The following is a 25,687-nucleotide window of genomic DNA, read 5'->3' on the forward strand; positions in this document are numbered from 1 at the left end:
GCGGCGACGCCCAAGTAATCTTCAATGGTGCCAGTTCTATAATGTCCTGTTTCAGCAAATCATTCAGTTTATCTTCGACAACGCTCTGCAAAGGAATCGGTTAAACCCTGCAGGGCTGCTGGACTGGTACCACGTCTTTGTTGATATGTATTTTCACTTGCAGATTTTTGACTTTTCCTACTTTGATGTCGTCTTCTCCTGGAACGCAGAATGCCTCTTCATGGATTCCCAGTATCCCCAAATCCTTATAGACGTAGTTTTGCTCAGCAAATTAGCGCCTGTTCCGATGTCCACAACATACACTTCGTGAAACACTTTTTTTGCGTCCGGGTGGCAATTTCCGTTTTAAAAGTTTTGTAAACATTTAGTTTGCCGTCCCCGTAGACACGGAGTATCTTGCTCGACTTTTGGACGTCGCTGAGTTTACTCCCGGAAGCCTTCAGGTGGCGATATGTGCTTCGGCTTATTACGTTGACATGAGATCCGGTATCCACGATCCAATCTAACTTAACGCCCCCTGTGTAACATGCAATCCGGTCGTTCTTGTTCCCAGTTGAATAAATATGTTGTACATCGTCGTCGCTATCTTCAGTGCTGGAGTCGCTGAAGCCCGAAGCGGCTTTCTTGTACTCTGACTTCTCAACTTGCCACACTTTCTTGTTTCTTCTATCTTTCACTTTTCGGTTTTCCGGCTTGGCTTTACACATTTTTCGGAAATGACCCACTAATTTACAGTCATCGCACACTTTGTTCTTCGCCGGACAACACTTATCGTTTGTGAAATGTCCAACGTTTCCGCATCGATAGCACTTTTCTGTCTTCCACATTCATTAACCTCTTCTTGATAATAAGTTCACGCAGTTCATCCGACACGGAATTGTCGAATACTTGTTCTGTTACGCGCATATCGAGCGCATTTCCGTAGTCACACAACCGACCTTGCTCTCGAAGACGGATTCGTCCTCTGCTTGTTTTTTTTTTTGCCGAAACACGTAACGATCATATGGAATATTGGAAAAAGGTGCAAAATGAGCGTCTAGCAAATTGATCGCTTCTTTGTATACATCCGAGTTAGCCGGAGGAGGATTATCGTATCCAGGTGTATCGTAAGAGATGTCTTGTATCTGTGATCCACCGAAATGCAACAGATAAGACTTCTTCAGATAAGAGCAACACAATTCACTTCGAGGAACAAATCGAGTGATCGCTTCCACTTCTTCCAGCACGTTCCGATAGATGAAGTATCCGCCGTATCGAAAGCCAGCAGGGTTGGTTTGCTGCTTTCCATCTTCGTTTTACGCAACTATGGCGAACCATTTTTTTTACTTGCTTTTGTTTTGTTTCCTCTTCGCAGAAGTTTGCTTCACCTTGCGAAGCGTTTTGTTTCCGACTTCTGTTTTCTTTGCCGCTCCGACGCCTGCTTGAGGTTATGTTCACCCCCTCAACACAATTTTTCGGGCTTTTTCTTAAGAAAAACCACGAATTCTTTATTGACGATTAAAGGTTGCATGAAGAAGAAGAAGTCGAAGGATGATATTTGAAAAATATTGCATGGGGAAGCATACGGGAAGTTTTTTAAAACTCTTCTCAAAAATTCTAGGAGCAATTTAATTAAAAACGGTTAGCAGTACGGGGTTGGACTATCCTTCTACTGCATATTAAACGCAATTTTTAGATTTCAAATTTTATTTTATGATATCATATCTAATACACAGTATAAGAAAAGTCCAACTCCGTACTGCTTTCCGTTTTTAATTAAATTGCTTCTAGAATTTTTGAGAAGAGTTTTTAAAAAATTTCCGTATGCTTTCCCGTGCAATATTTTTCTAATATCATCCTTCGACTTCTTCTTCTTCTTCATGCAACCTTTAATCGCCAATCACTCATCGAATTTAATCTATGCTACACTACATGTATGGCCCTTTGCAACAAATTTAATCCATTTTTTTTCCAATCGTCGCCAAAATGTAATGAAGTCAAAAGAAACACACGCGTGCACATGAACATACACGGTAACATTGGGATACACATTTTAGGAGTACTTTCAAATCACTTTAGAGAATATCGCCTATACGTCAAAAAATGCATACTTTTTAGGTATAGTTGAGGAGTATTATTTACGCTTTTTGAAGTATGCATACAAAACTTAAAATGCGTAAAAAGTAACCTATAGTGAGAAAAGAAAATTTCCGGTCTGTTGTCATTACCAAAATTAGCTTTTACGGCTGTTGTCAATTTATTTGCTAAATTATTAACATTTTAAATGTTTTTCGATCGAGGCTTCGATGCTGAGCGGTATATAGGGAGATTGTGCAAAACTTGTAAGTAACAAAGTAATCCATTTGCCTTCAAGTTTTCTGAATCCATCATTTTCAATCGAAAGGTCTTTATTGTCCTATGGCCGGATACCCCAGCAAATCAACCGGATCCTCATATCAGGAACCAATTATTAGTTCCTGCTCATATGACGGTAAGCAAAGCTGATATTATTGATTCAATAGAGGAAGAAATTAGATTAGTACTATTTTTCACGTTATAGATGCTCAAGGCCGAGCTCAAGGCTTATGTATTCTGTGAGCTCCTCCGTTTGCTCTGTAATGAAAGCGAGCTACGACAAGGATTCTGGACAAAAGTTTCTTCACTTATAACTAACTGACTCGGCAGACGTTATCATGAATAGTGATAAATATTCTCCGACAAAATTTGCTGAAGGAATGAGGAAAATCTATCCAGCCGTTTCAAAGTTATTCGGATTCGACCACAAAGATTATTCCTAATATTTGATGTATATGATACACTCATTTAGTTTATTCATAAAGTGCAGTATAAGCACGAACTCTGAAATGTTATAATTATAAAACTACGAAAATAAATAACTAAAAAGATGTCACTGTTACATCTATTGAATGAAACTTTACAATCACTATTATTGAAAATGATATTCCTTTGATTTTGAAGTGGTGTCACACCTTTCACAAGTGTGTTGAATGCAGACAATTCCATAACATCAACACGATTGATCAACTGGATGTTGAAATGATTAGCACTTCGATTAGCACCAATAATGTCTCCACTAGAATTGCTAGTGCTATGCTATTGAATTTACAGGTTCAAGGCTATTGATTTAAGAATGGAGCGATATTGATGTTGTTCTAAAAATAGATGACAGTTCTTTCATCTGTTCTGCTTATTTCAAAAGGTTTTTCGAAGTGTGAGATGGAGTCATATGGTAAGACGAAGGACTTTCAAGCAAAGGTATGATATTCAAATCTGAGCTGAGGTAATTCTATTTTTTTTTTATTTTGTTGTTTTATATTCAAAATATTGTGTACGTCAAATGGAAGTGGTGGTCTTTGAATGCGACGGGCTCAGCTAGTGATATTGATTTGATTAAAAAGTAGTCAGAAAAATATATTAAGCTCTTATTAGTGGAATGTATTAAACCGTCTAAGACGAATTAAGTACTGTCCATTTAATTCCACCAGTTAATTTTCGTTATCTTTGCAGATACGTATTTCGACCACAACTGTGTGGTCGTCTTCAGTGTCTTGTACTTGACTCGACTTGTCGTATGCGTATGCGATTCGATCAAAACACCCAAAAATACAAAAATCAGCTCCTAATAAATCAGCCGAAAATTATATAAAAGTTCATTTAAACATCATGCAATGTTCTGTGAAATTGTTCTGTAGCATACCAACTGCCGTTTTTGCAATTCTGAGGTCAATCGAGCAATCAGAACCAATTTCCAGATCGAATGAGTGACGGAGGTGTATTTTCCTATACATTTTGGCTGAAATCCCCATACAAACTTCAAATCAAATGCGCCAGCTTATGCAACAAGCGATTGAGCTGAAATTTTCAGAGATTGATTTTCTCACCCAAAGACACAATCCTGGGGGGTGCCCCGTGGAATTAGACAACTTTTTGTTTCCTGGGCCAGTCTATGCTACACTGTACCGCTCTCTGTTGGAACGGGTAAAGAGCCCCGCACATAGCATACGTTTGCGTTGCGTTTGACAGTTTTCCCATGGGAAATGTGTCAAACGCAACGCAAACGTATCCTATGTGCGGGGCTCTTAAGAGCCACTAGTATTCGACTCCTAGCAACATTTTTCTCGTCCATCACTCGCTGGCACTCCTCATCAAACCAACCATTTCGTTGGCATCGCTGTACAGTGCCTAACACTTCCTGCGCTGTCGTAGTCACAGCTTCGTGGATATTTTCCCACAATATGTTGACGTCGCCAGATCCGGTGGCATCTCCTATCCGCTCGTCCAACTTCTGGTGGTACAGTTCAGCAACTCCTTCAACTGACAAGTCGCGCACGAATTTTCGCAACTACAAGGTAGTGATCCGAATCAATGTTCGGACCTCTGAAGGACCTTACATCTACAACATCCGAAAAATGTCGTCCGTCGATTAGCACGTGGTCTATCTGTGAACAAGTGTCTCCACTCGGATGTTGCCAGTTGTTTTTGCGGATATTCTTACGTGCGAAGTAGGTACTGCTGATTGCCATCCCTCTAGCAGCAGCAAAGGTTACAAGTCGCAGGTCATTATCAGCCATCTTCAAGAGAAGCTGCGCCTAGCTGCTCTTCCGTTAGGAGTGTCACTTCCAGCTGCAGCACGAAGTCTTGGGCTAGTCTACCGTCTTGTAGCCGCTCAATGTTAAGCCGCAGCGTTCGACTTCGAGGCGTGTGCGGACGTTCGTGATGTCGGAGAAGAATTTACCGTCGATTAGAATGGTCTATTTGGTTTTCCTTTTCCTGGTTGGGTGATCTCCATGTGGCCTTGTGGATATATTTGCAGAGGAAGAAAGTGCTTCGATACGGTATGCAGACTGTCCGGTTCCTCCCTTCCTACCTGAGCGTTTATTTCGCCGATTACGATTTTGACGTCCCGCAGTGGACATTCATCATTGTCTGCTCCAGCTGTGCATAGAACGCTTCTTTCTCGTCGTCGGGTCGCCCTTCGTGTGTTGATGATGCTGACTTTCATTCTCAGCTTGCACATCATTGCGCTAATTGGCTCCCACCCAAACACGCGTTGGAGCATCTTGCCCAGCACTATGAAGCCGGTTCCCAGCGAGTTGGTGGTTAGAAGGTAGCTGATCGATGCCCGCTTTTTCTCACTTTCTGTCCTATCCAGCAAATTTTCTGCAGCGCTACGACGTCGAAGTTGCGGGATGTAATTCATCGCAGATTATCCTGTCGCAACCTAGCGATTTGCAGTTCCATGTTCCAAGATTCCAATCGTGATCCTCAGGCAACGGGTCTGAGACTGTGCCGATTATATAAAGTGGTATTATCTCTTATTTCGATCATAAGTTGTGGTTTTACAGGCGATTGGGCCTGCGAAAACCTCTTGTCTCGTCGGAGGGCTGCCGTGCCAGATCTGTTTAGTGTTCCACCTGATACCATCAGGACTTGGACTTGTGTGCTTCGAGTGGAACACGGTCGCTTTGGTAGAGCCTGCTTACGGATACATGCAGCTTTTTATAGAAGCTTAAACTATAAACTGGGCTATTAACTGGGCAAGTGAATCAAACAACTCAGTTGAATTTTTTTTTTAAATCATCTTTGAACATATTTTCAAATCTCGCATAACATATGATTACGGCTTATAAACCAAAACCATGATTTTTGATTTTCTGGCATGAACGATTGCTTTGTAAATTATTCTTCATGCTAGTTAAAACTCCGTACTTGATATCTCTTAAGAAATACATTAATTGCTATTTTGAGTGAACGTCTTATAAACCATTTGCATCGTAGTAGTTTTTAAGTCCTTTGTTGGCGCCCTTAACTACCATGCGGAATGTTTGCTTTGGGTTTTAGGCCGTTCACTTTATATTGTTTATTTAGAAAAACTAGCTTCAAGTTATTTTAAATTGTGTATACTGTGGGGAATAAAGTGAGCCTGAAAAAAGCATTTCCGGTTTTCGGTTACATTGATAAATAAAATAGTATTTAAATAAAATAAAATGATAAATAACGAATTTGAAATTCTATCGTGGTAGGCATTTGAAATGCCAGCATACTAAGAAGCTAATGAGTAGAAATTTGAAATTGAATCTCAGTTGGCTGACATAGAATTCTAGATTGTTACTTGTTAGAAGGGGATAAAGAAAATATATGAAGATCATTCAGTGTTCGTTTCTTGAGGCATAAACACGTCATTTGTTTGCAAGTGTCCAACGCTTATTTTCAACAAAAAAATAAGTTGGTGAACGGATTTGCTTGGCTACGACATGACCGAGCGTCTGTTCACCAAGGAGGTGCGGCTCCAACAGCGTCTGTTCTGGCATCCAGCGGCTGAGTATGAAATGCTTTTTTCAGGCTCACTTTATTCGATTTGGATTTGGATTAGATTTGGATTGCATTTGAATTGGTTTCGGATTGGATTTGGATTTGGATGGGATTTGTATTGGATTTGGATTTGGATTGGATTGGATTTGGATTGGATTTGGATTGGATTTGGATTGGATTGGATTTGGATGGATTTGAATTGGATTTGATTTAGATTTGATTTGGATTGGATTTGGATTGGATTGGATTTGTATTGGATTTAGATTGGATTTAGATTGGATTTGGATTGGGTTTGGATTGGATTTGGATTGGATTTGGATTTGGATTGGATTTGGATTGGATTTGGATTGGATTTGGATTGGATTTGGATTGGATTTGAATTGGATTTGGATTGGATTTGGATTGGATTCGGATTGGATTTGGATTGGATTTGGATTGGATGTGGATTGAATTTGGATTGGATGTGGATTGGATTTTGATTGGATTTGGTTGGTTTGGATTGGATTTGGATTGGTTTGGATTGGTTTGGATTGGATTTGGATTGGTTTGGATTGGGTTTGGATTGGTTTGGATTGGTTGGATTGGTTTAAATTGGATTAGGATTGGATTGGTTTGGATTGGTTTGGATTGGTTTGGATTGGTTTGGTTTGGATTGGTTTGGATTGGTTTGGATTGGTTTGGATTGGTTTGGATTGGTTTGGATTGGATGTGGATTGGATGTGGATTGGTTTGGATTGGTTTGGATTGGTTTGGATTGGATTGGTTTGGTTGGATTGGATTGGTTTGGATTGGTTTGGATTGGTTTGGGTTGGTTTGGTTTGGATTGGTTTGGATTGGTTTGGTTTGATTTGGATTGGTTTGGATTGGTTTGGATTGGTTGGTTTGGATTTGGATTGGTTTAGATTGGTTTGGATTGGTTTGGATTGGTTTGGATTGGTTTGGATTGGTTTGGATTGGTTTGGATTGGTTTGGATTGGTTTGGATTGGTTTGGATTGGTTTGGTTGGTTTGGATTGGTTTGGATTGGATATGGATTGGTTTGGATTGGTTTGGATTGGTTTGGATTGGTTTGGATTGGTTTGGATTGGTTTGGATTGGTTTGGATTGGTTTGGTTGGTTTGGATTGGTTTGGATTGGTTTGGATTGGTTTGGATTGGTTTGGATTGGTTTGGATTGGTTTGGTTGGTTTGGATTGGTTTGGTTGGTTTGGATTGGTTTGGATTGGTTTGGATTGGTTTGGATTGGTTTGGATTGGTTTGGATTGGTTTGGATTGGTTTGGTTGGTTTGGATTGGTTTGGATTGGATGTGGATTGGTTTGGATTGGTTTGGTTGGTTTGAATTGGTTTGGATTGGTTTGGATTGGTTTGGATTAGATTTGGATTGGTTTGGATTGGTTTGGATTAGATTTGGATTGGTTTGGATTGGATTTGGATTGGATTTGGATTAGATTTGGATTGGATTTGGATTGGATTTGGATTGGATTTGGATTGGATTTGAATTGGATTTGGATTGGATTTGGATTGTATTTGGATTGGATTTGGATTGGATTTGGATTGTATTTGGATTGGATTTGAATTGGATTTGGATTGGATTTGGATTAGATTTAGATTGGATTTGGATTGGATTAGGATTGGATTTTGATTGGATTTCGTTTGGATTTGGATTGGATTTGGATTGGATTCGGATTGGATTTGGATTGAATTTTGATTGGATTTGGATTGAATTTGGAATTTGGAAATACCAAATTTAAATTTGGATAGTAAACCAATTGTTTTAAACAGAAATTACTGAGCAGTTTTAGGACAGCGTCAATGCTTTATAGCTACAAGCAATCAATTTACAGCTGTTATTGATATTTAAACACATGCGTGGGTATAAAAAAAATAATACAATTATTGCGCTTTTTGCACTTTATAAGAGTATTGCGAGATTTTTTTTCTCACAGTCATCTTTTTCTCACACTCAATACACTCAAAAAAGTTTGATTTTCCGTGTATAATATTTGGGTGTGAGTGCTCAATCTGAAAACAAATAGACGTCAAATCACGGCGGGAATCGATTTAGTGTACACGCTTACATGTGACTAACGAGTAATGGGTTATAACTGGGTAAATTTCAGTAACAAAAATCGATCAACCCGAAATAAGAGTGAGTGTGAGAAAAAGGTACGAACAAATCACAATCTACACATAACTCTACAAATTGGTGAAATCGGCAATAAATTTATGTTTTCGTATAAACAGCTCCAAATAATTTGCTTATCAGAATAAAGGCCACCTTACACCTCGGGAAAATTTTCCGCCGGATTTTGGCCCCCGTGTATTTTAAATGGGGCCGGGATTTTGATTTTCCGTGCCCAATTCCCGAAAACATCGCATATGCAAAAACACATGGGGAAAAAATCCGCGGACCAAATTCCCGAAGTGTAAGGTAGCCTTAAACAGTGAAAGAGTAGAGACAGTGAATATTGTGGGGAATAAAGTGAGCCTAAAAAAAGCATTTCCGGTTTTCGGTTACATTGATAAATAAAATAGTATTTAAATAAAATAAAATGATAAATATTGCGCTTTTTGCACTTTATAAGAGTATTGCGAGATTTTTTTTCTCACAGTCATCTTTTTCTCACACTCAATACACTCAAAAAAGTTTGATTTTCCGTGTATAATATTTGGGTGTGAGTGCTCAATCTGAAAACAAATAGACGTCAAATCACGGCGGGAATCGATTTAGTGTACACGCTTACATGTGACTAACGAGTAATGGGTTATAACTGGGTTTTTTTTAGACGAGTTGGAACGGAAGAAAAAAAATGAAATGGAAAATACTTGTTTACATTCTAATGCGTTCTTTCTCTTTTATTCCTATTGGGGATTCAATTTTTTGCTAATTAAATCTAAAGGTAGCCTCACACCTCGGGAATTTGGTTCGTGGAATTTTTCCCCATGCATTTTTACATATGCGATGTTTTCGGGATTTGGGCACGGAAAATCAAAATTCCGGCCCCATTTAAAATACACGGGGCAAAAATCCGGCGGAAAATTTTCCCGAGGTGTAAGGCAGCCTTAACTCCGGACTTGAACGCTTGGAGCTGTGTTTGATGCTTTTTGTTTAGGTTTGTCGCTTGCTTTACCATCTGATCCAACACGGATCTGCATGGATGTATGATTGGAAGGGATAAAAAGCAGAAGGATTTCATCTGCCTCTTTATCAAGGGCGAGAAGGTATTAAAAATGACGAGGAAAATAATACAATCTGTAATTATTTATAGATGGATTTGTTTGTATTTAAGAAACCCATTTAGAAAATATCTTTCAGGTGAAGATTAATAAATATTGCTGTAGAATAAATTCACAGCTCATGAAACATTTTTATGGCATTTTCCATGTAATATGATGCAGACTTGGCTGCAGATTATTATTTATCATTGTAGCAATATTGAAAAGCATACACGACTGATTACAAAAACAAATGTTTTTAATGCGAGTAAAAGAGACAGGTTATAATATTCTAGGTGTGATTGTTATTGATTCTACCAAAACGTCATAGATAGTAGCTCTAAATTGGTAACAATAATTCTCTTATTCGGCTTGAATCCACAGTGCTTATATCAAAGCGTTATATACCGATATACGGCTTCTTTTCATGCTTGAAGTTTATCCAGCTTTCCACGCTCGCCATAATGGCGACTGCTATAAATAATTTTGACATTAACTGCTTCCGACGCTGAAATGATTTCGACGCTGAGTGGTATCTTAGCAACCATTTCACATTGTTTGTTTACTGAGTTATTTTATTGAGTAAGCTGAGAAAACAGAAAAAACTATCCTAAAGGTAAATGCCTGTGAATTTGTAATAGAAAAGCATTGCATATTTTAGCATGGAAGCATGAAACTTCATTTGACGAATGGTTATGAACTCTACCTATGTTGCGAGGATAACATATGATTTAGCTTTAATGCTAAATACTGAAAGAGAAGCTATTATGACGTCATTACGTTGATTTTCTATTGGACCGGGTTCGCTGCTAGATGCTCTGGAAGCTCTCTTGATTGTTCATCAGTTTTTTGGTCGATCAATTAAGTTATTAGACAGCGCCCAATTTCTGTAATTTCATGCAAACTGTATAATATACTTGTAGGTTCAAGAAGATGAAGTTAGAAGGATTTGCATAGCTAATTTGTGTTTAAAAACTATCAGGGCGAATCTCTTTACCCCTCTTCAGGCGCTAAACCAGATTTAAGCGTATGGATAAGCACCGTATAACGCCCTAAACGTAATGGAACGGACAGGCGACGGTAACGGTAAGATTTGACTATTGGCCACACATATTATATGTTGAATTCTGCCGTTACCGTCGCCGTTTCGTTCCATTGCGTGCAGGGCTTCAGAGTTCAGCGGTGATGAAGCAGTTGGTTCTTAGAATGCTTAAGTGATTGCGGTACAAACGGTTGTGAAATCAAGTTTAAATAAATTCAAAGAAAACAAATTGGATTTAATAAAATGCAATTTAACAAAAACAAAATTAATATTTAGCAATAGAATATTTTTGTACATATTTTTTGAGTACTGTGAATATTCAAATTATGAGCTATTCAAGTCAACCGGTGTGCTGAGGAAGTATGATGATTTATAATCTTTCTTAAGAGGTAAATTAATAAGCCGTTATCTGGCTGCCTATAGCATTACCAATTTCATTGTGTTGTCAAGTAAGAGCAATGCTTAGATCAATTTTATATGCAGGCAACTTTAATTGAAAATCAATCATTCAGTACAGGCGTTTCTTTCTTGGATTTTTTTCCGTTATGGCGATAAATTTATAATCTCTCCTATATTTTTATCCTCAGCATTTTTCTATTCATTGTTCTACGTATAGGTAAGGGCTGCTACCGGGCATGTTTAGTTATATTCTGTGAATTTAAACTTAGTTGAAGGTCTGGTTTATGGAACTAGGAAAGTTCCTCTGTTTTTCAGGAACATGGAAGAAAAAAAACTGTTGAGGTTTCAGTAAACGATTGATTTTAACACCCATAAGAACAGAGCGTGTATTTCTGAATATAATAAGGGCCACCAGGGACTCGAAAGCCAAGACATATTTAGATTTCGGAGCGACTTCATGTTTGACGAGCGTGAGCGATATGTCCAGCGTTTTGTGTAAAACATCCTGTGAGTTGCTGCCGTGCATAAAAAATGAAATGCAAATTACAAAGATTTTCTTCCGATGCTTCAAAGTTGAGGCCTGAAAGGATACAATTTTGTATTAAATAAATTAAAATGGCACCTGCACCTTTCCAATTTTTTTTACCATTAGTAAATAAACAAGATAAAATGGTTGCTATGGCATCGCTCAGCGTCGGAATTATTTGAGCGTCGGAAGCAGTTACTGTCAGAATTATTTATAGCATTCGCCATTATGGCTAGCGTGGAAAGCTGGATACGGCTAATTAGCACTTAAAAATCATATATACAGCTTACAGGCACTGAAATGTTGTTATATGGTTTATATAAGGCTTATTAAAGTGCTTAATGGTTACCTGGGAGGTTTTCTATATATCGCATAGCAGAACTGCTCTGGCTAACAAATCTAAACAAATCCGATGGTGTTAGTAGCTTTGAGCAAACGGCTTAAAAACCAGACGTGTTGCCGGTGATGCGAGTAATGCGAGTTTTAGCTGAAATTTTGTACATTTCGAATGGTTTTTCGATTAATCTTAATAATATAACCATTTACGTATAGTATTGACATGGTTTTGGCAATGAAATGAGTTTCTTCTTCAATAAATGAACTAAATTAGTCATAGAAAATTTGAACCTCAATTTTTCTCGGTTCAGCTTTGCTGGTTTTTCGGCCCTAATCATATGTTGCTCGAGAAATTTATAAACAGTGAATAACCATCTTTTTATTTTGAACTACCCTAATGTGGATCATAATTGCATGCAAGCTGTGGATCTTTTTTTTGACAGACGCTATCTCCAAAGTCCAAACTAAAGAAGGGTGGGACGATGAAGAAGAAAAAAAAACAGTGGTGAAAATTTATTTTCTTCCCAAAGAGCCAAATCAGAAGTGCAAGTGAATCCGTGCGCGACGCGACGCGAGTGCTGCCTGGTTTTACGCTTATTTTCGGTGGAAAATGCATTCCTTCCGGTACGCAGTGATCCGTTTCGCAAAGCCAGTGATGTAACAAATCCAATGGGTAAGGAAATGCCAGCTCTGGCTGAGGGTTCGACCGATTTTTCGTGCATTGAATACAGCAGAAGTGAAGCACTGGAACCTCCCGCTGGGAAGCGAACGTAGGTCAGAAGAAGGAGCATCAGAAGGGGCGGAACGCTGGTTAGATTAAATTTGCGTGGATGGAACAAAAATCAATTTCAAGGAAACAGTGAAGGAAAAGCTCACGGATAAAAATTGGGTGTGTTGGTGAAAATGGAATCAGCATAGAATTGTGCTGAAAGTTTGTTATGTTTTCAACGGGAACGTAATATTAAATAATTTGGTCTGGAGAAAAAAAATCTCGGCAGCAAGTTTGCTTTTGGATTTGTGCAAGAGGTCCAAGTAGTAAGTGAGGGTACAGTTTTTTGTGAAAGGGCTCCAGGCAGGGGCAATCCGGTTTTCTGTGCAGGGCACTAAGCAGGAGCACAAAGAAGATGTTGGGAGAAAACTAACGACGAAGGAAGAGTTAAAAAAAGTGCAAACGATACACTGGCTTACAGAATGAATCTAAACTTTTGAACTCCAATTTAAGATGTTAAATTTGGTCTCGATTTATGAAGTATGATGTGGTGATATAACTCCGGTAAAGAACATATCTAAATATTCAGATTAATATTATTTTTCAATTGCGGATCCAACTCGTATTCGTATCTATTGGAATATAGAGTTTCATACAACAATTCTGATAAATCTGAAATTGGACTTGTAAAATTGTCTAATCGGTAAATAACTTGGATTCTGATCTTATATCATCAAATGCGTTAATCCAGCCTTTTATAATTGATGTATTGAAAGCATTCTTCAGTTAATTTGAGATCAAAAGTTCTGTAAACTAGTGTTATCGCTGTTCCTCCTTGTTGAATTGAGTGGGCCCTTTGGCGTCCAATATGCTGGTGGAAGAAGCTCTAGTGGATGGTTTATGGTGATAGGTCTGAGAGCCAATTGTGCAAATTTTAGCCATCAAACCACATGAAAAGCGAAGATGGACTGCATGCAATTGTGTGCCGAGTAGAAGCGCCTACAACGCCCTGGTGGCAGAGTGTTACTCATGTTTTTGATGCGGAAGAAGTGACTGCAATACAAGGGATCACGTATTATGCTGCTGATGATGCTGTGGATATGAACGCCTGCATTTGCCGTCGTTGCTGTTTGTTGCATCGCTAAGCAGAGCGGTGATGTATTGATGTGCAAGGTGGAGAACACTCCTACACCACACGACACTATTGGCTGATCAATCTTTCCAGTGCCAGTCGACGTACATTGCCAAAAAAGGACTTTCTTGCTGCTGCCTTCATCCGGTTTACTTCTCCTGATTCGAATCGTTCAGACGTCACAACGCGCTCTGTGTTCAAACAGGTATGAAATAAATGAATTATAATTGTTTTGCATTGTTAATATGTTGCTCAGAATGGAAACAATCTATTCACATATTCATTCTACGAAAGGATCTAACTACCTTCTGCATTTCTGAATAATAATGGCAGCCAGGACTGCCTTCTGCAAGGGAAAAAGTGTGTAGGCAAAAAATCGATAAAGTCTAGAGCACTTCATCCATGCGGCGTGCCGACGAATCCGGCAACCGACCGAATAGCAGCCACCGCACTGCTGTCGCTGCCCAATGATACCTACGTTGTTTCGTTCTGTTTTACTCGTGGTTCTATTCTTGTATCCACCCACCGCAACTATTTACCAATCTTCTTCGCTTGCCTGAAAGAAGAGTGAAGCTCCATCATAATAATCAGAAAATTCCTCGCCTGGTCTTCTTCATCTAATGTGATGGATTGCCTCATACCAGTATGAAGGTACATCTGAGTCATTTTGAAATTGAATTGAATTAGGTGGAGTCATTCATGCCTATTGCATTGGCTCAATGGGCTGCGACGTATGCGTATGTATGCGACATCAACTTTGTCAAAGGTAGGAAAGTAATGAGAAAAGTTTACGATTCAACTCTGTAATTGGGGTTGATTTTTTATGTTTCTACCATTTTTGCTTTTCTCTTGCCTATTTAACAACATTTTACACCTACAGACTGCTTTCGTGATTGCTTTGAATTATTTATAAGATGTTTCGAATTAGGTTTTTTTAGATCATTATGTTGTTGTTGCTGTTGTTTGCTCTACACCTTCTTCTTTTTGGCATTACATCACCAACTGGGACTCAGCACTTCCACATTTATTAATTGCATGGTTTCCAAAACTAAGTTACTATTTTTGCATTCGCATATCTGTTCTGAACAGTGAATGATAGATTCCACAACATTTTATTGAGTGTAAACTGTATTTCATATACTAAACTTAATTTATTTCCAATTTTATTTCTGAATTTGTTTCGTAGAATGTCTGCACTGCATATTTTACAGTATTTTGTTTTTTTTTATCAAACTTTCATCAACTTAATTGTTTGGTTGAAAATCATCTGCTGAAAACGCCGATTGAAAGAAAGAATTTTAGTCGGCAGCCTACTCGAATCAGCGTGTGAAAAAAAAACCCACATAGCTAAAGGCTACACTCCGGAGTCTTTACTCACCGAAAACCATATCTTAACTAATCGTTCTAACAATCAGTAATCGATTCTAATATATCTCGTAGTCTTCGTGCAATATTAAACAACGAATTGATATGCGATTCCTGTAGTGTTGAAGCTCATGATTATTAACCCCCAGTCATATAGAATCGCTCCTTGCCGGTGCCCAATGGGGAAGCGCCATAGTCAGTACAATGAAAAATTCCACCTCATCATACCAATCCTCATACAAACCTAAAACCTAAAGCAGCTTCTATCCAAATCAGCCCAAACAATCGGATCACACCCAGAATGTGAAACAGAGTCGACTGAATCGAGACGAAGCAAAATTTATTCTTTGAACCAGCTTAATACATACTTAGTTTGTTGCTACCGGTGCCGGTGTTTAGAAAGTTTGATAAGTTTATCATCTACATTTCGGGTTGATCATGTGCGAAATGGTGTTAGAAAACCGGACAAAAATGTGTAATGGCGGATAACAATGATTTTCATGAAATAACTTTCCCCGCCTATGATTTTTATGAGACATTTCTAAGTGCCTTTTAAGAATTTTGTACACCCTTACGACAAGAAATAACGGGTACCGTAGACGTATTTTGCACATCGACAAAGAAAGCGAACATAGTATTACTGTAATATGCAAGGCGATCAGTGAATCATAGCCATTTGAATTTTGCCCTCCACAACCATCACAGTGTATGAAGGGATGTGGGACAAAAGATTGAAAGAACAAAACGTCCAATAAACAAATTTTCAAAATCTTCAATGCATTCTACCATTCTATTCTTGAAATAAAATGTTGAAAAATATGTTAAGAATATGCTTATGAACTAAAATCTAGAGTCTGAACGTTCGGAAGCCTTCACTTGAGAGATTTTTTCCCGAAAAGCTCAATTGCTTCGTTGCAAGAAGATCGAATGCTTCCCTCCTCCTTCCAAGCTGCTCATAAACCTTATTTCATGCTCGGAAGCCTCCTTCCGAGAGGCTCGGAAGCCTCCTTCCGAGAGGCTCGGAAGCCTCCTTCCGAGAGGCTCGGAAGCCTCCTTCCGAGAGGCTCGAAAGCCTCCTTCCGAGAGGTTCGGAAGCCTCCTTCCGAGAGGCTCGGAGGCCTCTTTCCGAGAGGCTCGGAGGCCTCCTTCCGAGAGGCTCGGAAGCCTCTTTCCGAGAGGCTCAGCCTCCTTCCGAGAGGCTCAGAGCCTCCTTCCGAGAGGCTCGAGCCTCCTTCCGAGAGGCTCGGAAGCCTCCTTCCGAGAGGCTCGGAAGCCTCCTTCCGAGAGGCTCGGAAGCCTCCTTCCAAGAGGCTCGGAAGCCTCCTTCCAAGAGGCTCGGAAGCCTCCTTCCAAGAGGCTCGGAAGCCTCCTTCCGAGAGGCTCGGAAGCCTCCTTCCGAGAGGCTCGGAAGCCTCCTTCCGAGAGGCTCGGAAGCCTCCTTCCGAGTAGACCTGTGCGCCGAAGTATTTGTGAACGGCGGCGGCGTAAGGCCATTTTTACACCGGCGGCGGCGGCGTCAGCGGCGTCACGCCGTAAGCAATGTTCGGCGGCGGCGGCGGCGTGTATCGGCGTGAAGAATTTTGAGCTGAGAAAAAAAGTTTCACGCAGCAAGCCAGATGATGCTTTTTATTTTTTTGTACAATTACTAGCTACAGTCAGACTGATGGGGTGAACATCATAATAGGTGTAGCTTGTATGTCCAGAGCAAAAGTTTACATCACATCCTCCACTAGGACATTGCCGCATCACAGCACATAAGTTCGTTGGAAAGCAATTTGGATACAAATCCAGAAATTCGTTTGAAAATTCCTCAAAATATTCCTCAGAAAATTCGAAAAAGGAATTCTAAGCATTAATTAAGATGTTCCCTAATGAATTCCTTCAGAACTTCTTCTAAGAATTCCCTTGAAAATTTATCTGGGTTTTTCTTCGTAAATTCGTTCCGAAATTTCTTCAAAAGTTCCTTCAGGAATTTCCTTAGGGATTGCTTCGGAAATTCCTTTACGGAGTCTTTTGGGAATTTCTTTAGAAATTCATTGGAAAACTTGTTTAAGAGTTTCTTGTAAATTCCTTTAAGAATTCCTTAGAAAATTCCCATGGAAAATCTTTTAAGAACTATATAGAATACCTACGGACACTGATTTAGGAATACAATCGGAAATCCCTTTTGGAAAAAAAAAAGCTTTGGAATTAGACTTAGGATTTTTTTCTTAGAAATTCCTTGCAGGAATTTGTTTTTGCAATTTCTAATAAAAATTCTTCCAGTAATTCCTCAACAATTTCTTTTGAAACTCCAGGAAGATATTTTTGGTATTCTCTCGAAATTTCTCTCTGGAATTTATTTAGAACTTTCTCCAGGATTTTTTCCAAATTCCCTTTAGGAATTCCTTCGGACATTCCTCCCTGCAATTCCTTTAGAAACTTTTCCAGAAATCCCTGTAGATCTCCGCAAATTTCTTTTAAAATTCCTCTAAGAACTCTTTCGGGAATCTCTTCTGAAATTCTTTTGGAAAATCTTCCGAAATTTTGTTTGTAAATTCATTCATTTTATTTAATATTTGTTTACGTGTTTTATTTTTAAATTAACAATAAGTTTAACACTCAAATTCCCTCAGGAGTTTCTTCGAAAATTCCTTTAAAAATTCCTCCATATTATGATTCGTTCCGGAGATATTCCTGCAGAAATTTTGTATAGTTTACAGAAGGAATTTTCTAAGGACTTCCTGGAGGAAGTTCCAAATGAGTTTCTTGAAAATAACTAAAAAGCCTTTCGGAAGGTTTTCTGATGGAATCCCTGGATAAATATAAATCCATAAATTCTGAATCCATATAAATTCCTGTGGCTTTTCTACAGAGATTTTCGAAGAAATTCCTGGAGGAACTTCCGACTCTATTCTTGAAGGAATAACCAAAAGAGAACCTGAAGAGATTTTCGACAGAATTTTAAATGAAGGATTTTTCAGTGGATGTTTCAAACAGCTATTGAAATTTTAATATTTTCTCTAAGAATTTCTTCGAAAATTTGGACAGTAGTGAAACAAACTCCCCAGTAAACCACAGATCGTATATGAAAGTATATATTTGATTGCATATACTACAGTTTTTTATCAGACTCGTAAATGATTACTTATAAAAATAGCCCTAATATGATTACTATCGTATGTAATACCTGCATATAGAATATTAACGATTGTGTTAAACAAAATCGTTAATTGATATAAACAATATCTAGTTAATAAGATTGAATCGCAAATATCGTATATCCACATACGTGTTTCATAAAAATCGGATGTGTGCGGATGTGCGTTGTACGTAAATAGTTTTTACTTCTGCGCGTTGACCAAAGCCCACTGTAGCTCAGCAATAAAATAAATTTCATTTCTACTTACTTCAATCTATCCGATGTAATTTAATTCCATAGGATAAATGTTGTTATTTCCCGTTTTATAAATCCTGCCTATTTGTGCTCCGTATATCTCCGTATATCCGTAACTTCAAACAAATGAAAATAACTCAGCACTAGTGGTAAACACGGCGAAATGTTGATGTTGACATTTCATCATCGTTAATATGTTAGCAGAATCGTTTGGGATGCTGTGCAATCGTTTTATGTATAAACATTATCGGAACAATTACAAAAAGTTTCCATATAAGACTCAAGCTACATTTGTACGTACAACAACATAGTGCTTGAATCGTATAAATGTGATAGACATCGTATACTGGAATATCGTAGTCAACACTAGAGTTTCATCTAGATTATGATTGTCAAAATGTTGCTGCTTTTCAACCGTTACTATTTAGCACATCGGTAGAGCATCAAAATGTTGCTGCTTTTCAACAGTTACTATTTAGCACATCGGTAGAGCATTCGTTGGTTCCAAAGGTCAAATGTTCGAGACATATTTGCTAACAATATGTTTTTTTGTGTTTGCTAGATTGTAATAATGCTTACGAAAACTCAAGAAATTCGTTGTTTAGTACGCATATGGTCTCCACTTTAGTAGGTATATAGCGATTCAGTGCATTATATTCAAGTTTACTTGCTTGTATAAGACAACTTGTATCAAAAGCTATACGTATCAAAATGTTACCTGGGTCAGTTGTGACTCTAAAATCAAGACTACATGCCAAAAAAAAACTCCCAAACTATCGAGATGGTGGATATTCGGATATTCTCAAGAATTTCTTGGGAATTTATCGCAGGAGTTCCATCCAAAATTTCTACAGATTTTCTCGAAAATATCTTAAATAATTCCCTAGAAAATATATTCAGGAATAATTTCGGTAAGACATCAAGAAACTCATTCTAATATACCTTCAAAAATTCTGTCAGGAATTCCATCGAGAATTTCTTCAGGATTTTCTTCAGGATTTCCTTCAAAAAACGTTTACAAATGGAACTAGCTTTTTCTTTGAAATTTCCCTTAGGAATTGTTTCTGAACTTCTGAGGACCTTAGGAAATATCTTAAGGAATTATTATAAAAAAATTTCTAAGATTGGTCTTGACAATTCCATCAGGAATTCTTTCAAAAATTCTTTTTGGAATTGGATATAAAAATTTCTACCCATGTAGATGGGTACACTCCCACAGTTGTAATGGATTTGACGCGCCCTTCCTCAAAGAAGCTACCCCTCGAAAAGCTCAAAAAGGATAGCGAATCTATTTATAAGTCTGTTGGATTAGACGATCCCCACCAGTGCGTAAATAAAGCCAAAATAGCAACCTCTATCATGACGCGAACTCGCACCGGTCGTTGGTAAACAGGTTTGGGAAATGTAAACGCAACCTTCGGTGAATAGCGAGTTGGCAAATTTGGCGACCCGCTCCAACCGTTGCCAAACCATCACACGGAAATATAGAGTAACGCATAAATAAAAAATGTGCCGCCTTCTGAAAAATTGTTCGGTTATTCATCATCAAAATCATTGTGATGGAGGTCAGTTTAGTTTGGATTTCAACTGATTGGCGGCGCTAGTGCATATGAAATAACCTGATAGGTTAGATATCTCGAAATCTGGAATTTTTAGAATATTGGCGTCTTCTACAAAGTTGTTCGGGTGGTCAAAACCATCATGACGAAAACAAGTTTAATTTGAAATACAACCGCTTGGCGGCGCTGGTGAATTGGAAATATTGTCTATGCGGGTCATCGCTGGAACGTCGCTGGACCGTCGCGTCGCTCAACCAGCGAGCGCTTTCCAGTTTGGTGCTGTAGCGACGCATTGAATTTGCCTGCGTCGCTGGAGCACTTACTGGAAAGGGTCGCCAGCGACCAGCGACGTTTCAGTCGAGCGACGTAGTTGAGACAAGTTCATACATGTTCTTGATTTTATCTGCATCGACAATAACCTAAAAGGTTAGATATTTCGATAGTTGAAATCTTAAGAATATTGCCGTCTTCTACAAAGTTGTTCGGATGATTAAAACCATCATGACGATAGCATGTTTAGTTAATGATACAACCGCTTGGCGGCGCTAGTGTATTGGAAATAACTTGATAGGTCAGGTATCTCAAAATATGTAATTTTTAGAATATTGCCGCCTTCTACAAAGTTGTTCGGGTGGTCAAAACCATTATGACCAACGCAGGTTTAGATTAAGACATAACCGCTTGGTGGCGCTAGTGTATAAGAAATAAACTGATAGGTTAAATATCTCAAAATCTGGAATTTTCAGAATATTGCCGTATTCTACAAAGTTACTTGCCATAAGACGAGTTCGTTCAATTCCATTCAATTCCACCACTTGGTTGTACCTTTGACAGATACTTATTTCGACTTCTACAGTAAGGCCATCTTCAGTGTCTCGTACTTGACTCTATTCGACTCAACTGGAGCACCAACGAGTATTGCGGTTTCAAACTAAACTTCTGGTTTTGACTACCCTTTTAAATCTTACATAATAACCAACCTAACAGATAATTCGGATAACTTTGTAAAAGATGGCCACTTTCTAACTCTAACAGATTTAGAAATATTTAACCTAATAGGTTATTTCTCATACACTAGCGCAGATATGCGTATGAATTCCAAACTAAACTAGTCTCCATCATAAATGTTATGGCTACCCGAACAACTTTGTAGAAGACAAAGTCTTATAGATCTCGAGATATCCACCTCACTAAATTATTGCATATAAGCTAGCGTCACCTAGCAGATGTGTGTCTAGCTAATCTGATAATCACAAAATGCATTACGCACATATTTATATTACAAAAGTTGGAGCGCGTTCTGAAAGATTTGAAAATAAATAATAATATTTTTTTCGTGATTTTATTTATTTCCGTGTTTGCCTCAATAGCAACCGGATATTCACCACCGGTGCGAAGCATGATTGCACTTCAACAACCTTGATAGAAACAACCGGTGCGAGAACAAGTGAATAAATAAAATATGAACGCATTTCGTTCCTATACTAGACACTCATTTGGATACACATCGGTGGGGATCGTCTTACACTGTTGAAAGGAGATCCCGCGGACTTCGCGTAAGTGTCTCTGCTTACCGGTCTGCTGCCTCCATTTTTTGGCCGTCATGCAGCAGTGCATTGAAAGCAGAATGGTCTTTAAATTCGACTGTAATATTGGGTGGAGCCGTATGCAGAGCAAGACTCAAGCCAGAATGATGGATAACTGTACATACACACATACTTTTGAAAAATTCCTTCGGAAATTATTTTAACAATTCCTCTGAAACTTTTCCAGGTATTCCATAAGACATTCCATTCCCTCGGAAATTTATCTAGTAATTCTTTCGGAATTTTCTCCGCCATTTCCTTCCAAAATTCTAGGACGAATTTTCAGATATAATTTCCAAATGAATAACCGACATTCTTAAATTCCTTCAAGAATTTTTTGGACATTCCTCCAAGAATTCCTTCGGAATTTTCTCCGCCATTTGCTTCCGAAATTCTAGGACGAAATTTCGGATATCTCCGTACGAATTTCTTTACGAATTTCTTAAAGAAATTGCCGACTTTCTAAACTATTCTTAAGAATTTTGTGGGACAAGAATTCCTTCAGAATTTTCTCCAGACAATCATCCACAGGGATGAATCCAAAAATTCCTCAAAACTCTAAGAACTTTCTTCATTTATTCCTTCAGAACTTCCTCCAGGATGTCCTTTGGACATTATTTCAGGAAAACCAAGAAATTTCTTTGGGATTTTTTTTTTTAAATAAATTAAACCCGTCTCTTAGAACAATTCTGGCAATTTCAGTACAAGGAGGAGTGAATGAAAATGTTCAATTTGATGGGTCACGTGTCCCATCGTGCTCCAGCTCCAGAAGCTAAGTTACCATTTTTGCATTCGCATATCACGAAGCTATCACAATGATACTCCATGCTCAGGGAAATTTAAAAAAAATCCTACCAGGCTGGGAATCCAAATTCAACTTTCATAGTGTACTAGCAAATATAAGCACTAGACCAATTAAGATATGTAACATTCAAATCTTTAAAAAGATGATGAACCACCCAATGCGACCAGAATGAGGTTATTCCACATGAAGTTACATATGAGATTAGAAGTTCATCGCTACGCTCATGATTTGTAGGTCTGTTGTCAAGAAGTTCTTGGATGACCTAGCATTTAACACGCCAATGCCGGTAAAAGTGACAGAGATAAAAACAAATCTGCTAAAGGTATAACAGCTTGGTCCGGTAGATGCAAACGCACTACATACTGTGATTTTTGTGTTGGCCAATCATCGGCGTGAAATACGAAATTCGGCGGCGTGGAGCCAATCGGCGTATGGCGCGCCGCCGACACCTTGACCGGCGTCGGCGTACGTCAATAAGTGTCGGCGGCGGCGGCGTGGCGCGGCGGCGCACAGGTCTACTTCCGAGAGGCTCGGAAGCCTCCTTCCGAGAGGCTCGGAAGCCTCCTTCCGAGAGGCTCGGAAGCCTCCTTCCGAGAGGCTCGGAAGCCTCCTTCCGAGAGGCTCGGAAGCCTCCTTCCGAGAGGCTCGGAAGCCTCCTTCCGAGAGGCTCGGAAGCCTCCTTCCGAGAGGCTCGGAAGCCTCCTTCCGAGAGGCTCGGAAGCCTCCTTTCAAGAGGCTCGGAAGCCTCCTTTCAAGAGGCTCGGAAGCCTCCTTTCAAGAGGCTCGGAAGCCTCCTTTCAAGAGGCTCGGCAGCCTCCTTCCAAGAGGCTCAGGCCTCCTTCCAAGAAGCCTCGAAAGTCTCCTTCCAAGAGGCTCAGGCCTCCTTCCAAGAGGCTCAGGCCTCCTTCCAAGAGGCTCAGGAAGCCTCCTTCCAAGAGGCTCAGAAGCCTTCTTACAAGAGGCTCAGAAGCCTTCTTACAAGAGGCCTCAAGCCTCTATTCAAGAAGCTCGGAAGCCTTCTTCCAAGAGGCTCACACGCCTTTTTTCAAGAGGCTCAGAAGCCTCTTTTCAATAGGCTCAGCAGCCCCCTTTCAATAGGCTCAGGAAGCCTCTTTCAAGAGGCTCAGGCCTCCTTTCAAGAGGCTCAGAAGCCTCCTTTCAAGAGGCTCAAGCCTCCTTCAAGAGGCTCAGAAGCCCCCTTTCAAGAGGCTTGGAAGCCTCCTTTCAAGAGGCCTTGGAAGCCTCCTTTCAAGAGGCTCAGGCCTCCTTTCAAGAGGCTCAGAGCCTCCTTTCAAGAGGCTCAGGCCTCCTTTCAAGAGGCTCAGAAGCCTCCTTTCAAGAGGCTCAAGCCTCCTTTCAAGAGGCTCAGAAGCCTCCTTTCAAGAGGCTCAGGCCTCCCTTTCAATAGGCTCAGGCCTCCTTTCAAGAGGCTCAGAAGCCTCCTTCAAGAGGCTCAGCCTCCCTTTCAAGAGGCCTCAGAAGCCTCCTTTCAAGAGGCTCAGAAGCCTCCTTTCAAGAGAGGCTCAAGCCTCCTTTCAAGAGGCTCAGGCCTCCTTTCAAGAGGCTCAGAAGCCTCCTTTCAAGAGGCTCAGAGCCTCCTTTCAAGAGGCTCAGAAGCCTTCTTTCAAGAGGCTCAAGCCTCCCTTCAAGAGGCTCAGAAGCCTCCTTCAAGAGGCCTCAGAGCCTCCTTTCAAGAGGCTCAGAAGCTTTTTTTCAAGAGGCTAAGAAGCCTCCTTTCAAGAGGCTCAGAAGCCTCCTTTCAAGAGGCTCAACAGCCTCCTTTCAAGAGGCTCAGAAGCCTCCTTTCAAGAGCCTCAGAAGCCTCCTTGCAAGAGGCTCAAAAGCCTCCTTTCAAGAGGCTCAGAAGCCTCCTTTCAAGAGGCTCGGAAGCCTCCTTTCAAGAGGCTCGGAAGCCTCCTTTCAAGAGGCTCGGAAGCCTCCTTTCAAGAGGCTCGGAAGCCTCCTTTTAAGAGGCTCGGAAGCCTCCTTTCAAGAGGCTCGGAAGCCTCCTTTTAAGAGGCTCGGGAGCCTCCTTTTAAGAGGCTCGGAAGATTTCGAGAATTCGAGGATATCAGCTCAAAAACATGTGGAAGCCGCTGCTAAATACTCCAACCGTCATGGTTTTTCCTGTTGGCGGAATCTTCTTGTTGTCGACACCTACCTCAGCTCCGGAACCAATGGGCTGAATTCGGTACCCACAATGCACGAGATCTTTGCACCAGGACGCATCGACAAAAGCATTTTGGGAGTCCCCTGTTCCTCTTACTCAGTCGCGCCTACTGCAGCCAGTGTTCCCCATAGTCGTCCTGGCCCTGAGTTTAGAGGCGGATTAGGGGACTCCCAACTTGTTATTCAATTCAAGTGCATCTCTTATCGACAAAATTAACGCCTGATGCCGATTCAAATTTCAGCATCACCGATCAACTCTCAACCTCTGCTGGTTTGTCGCCTAAAATTATTCCAAGATTCCGATTCGTGCCTAGCCAAACTTCTGTTATCTCTGCTAACATCTATTCGGAATTGAGTCCGAGTTTTATCAAACGAACAGGATCGCGGCATTTGCAAGAATCAATTACCTTTTCACCACCGCAACGTCAGGTATTCATCTAGTTCTCATCCGGGACGCATTTTTGACACCAGCTGTGAGGAAGTATCTATTCTACTCAACACAGTTGAGCCATTCCATCCAGCGACCCACAGCCCGGCCCTGCGTGTAAGTTGGGAGTCGAGGTCTTCCGGACAACCACAGAATGCTATGCAGAAAACCGCGAGAAGATTAGAGTTTGCCCGGCTAAGTTATTAGCATTTCTCTGAAGTGGGGTTTGAGCAAATTTCGTTTCTTTTACCTTTGAAAAGAAATAAATTCACCCCTACAACACTCCAGTAAAATGCTAATATCTTTGCCTATTAAACTCTAAACTTCTCGCAGTTTTCAACATAACATTCTGTATTTAATTCTACAAGAACTGAATGAGTATCATGGTTCTTGATCGTAAATTGTACCGTCCAACTGCAAATCACTGTTTTTGGATATTTCTGCATACATTTTTCCATATAAACTTCCAACGAGTTTAGCACCGCCCAAACGTTGACCAATTTGGCTGAAATTTTGTCCAGAGCATCAGGGCATCAAATAGAACCGAATAAGAGGGCGGCCCATCAAAAAATTTGAAAAAGTGTTTTTTGAGCCACCCTAATGATCAGCCATCATCTCTGTCTCCGGCTGAAAGTTTCCCGATTTTCAGCTAATCCACCCGAATGCCGTGCCTACAAGCATCACACAGTACTTCTGGACCTTATCATCAAGCCACTGAAGCTCAGTCGT

General features: G+C 39.9%; 1 protein-coding gene and 1 long non-coding RNA gene across 7 annotated transcripts in view; both read left to right on the forward strand.

Moving 5' to 3' along the window:
- Positions 1 to 2,013: 2,013 nt before the first annotated feature.
- LOC134209321 (uncharacterized) lies at positions 2,014 to 2,912 on the forward strand. Its single transcript, XR_009978749.1, has 2 exons — positions 2,014 to 2,470; positions 2,540 to 2,912. It is a non-coding gene; the product is annotated as an uncharacterized LOC134209321 (long non-coding RNA).
- A 9,436-nt stretch (positions 2,913 to 12,348) lies between these two features.
- The window catches only part of LOC134226523 (ankyrin repeat domain-containing protein 50), a 69,072-nt gene continuing 55,733 nt past the window's right edge, over positions 12,349 to 25,687 (forward strand). For 2 of the 6 annotated variants that reach the window (XR_009983502.1, XM_062707358.1), the window contains exons 1-2: positions 12,349 to 12,503; positions 13,450 to 13,876. The gene's annotated coding sequence lies outside the window, so the exon portion shown is untranslated. Of the gene's footprint in view, positions 12,504 to 12,738; positions 12,866 to 13,387; positions 13,877 to 25,687 lie in introns of those variants that run through there. The other 4 variants (XM_062707365.1, XM_062707381.1, XM_062707391.1 and 1 more) reach the window with 4 other exon arrangements.

The sequence above is a fragment of the Armigeres subalbatus genome, chromosome 1 (assembly GCF_024139115.2).
Source record: "Armigeres subalbatus isolate Guangzhou_Male chromosome 1, GZ_Asu_2, whole genome shotgun sequence".
Classification (NCBI taxonomy): Eukaryota; Metazoa; Arthropoda; class Insecta; order Diptera; family Culicidae; genus Armigeres; species Armigeres subalbatus.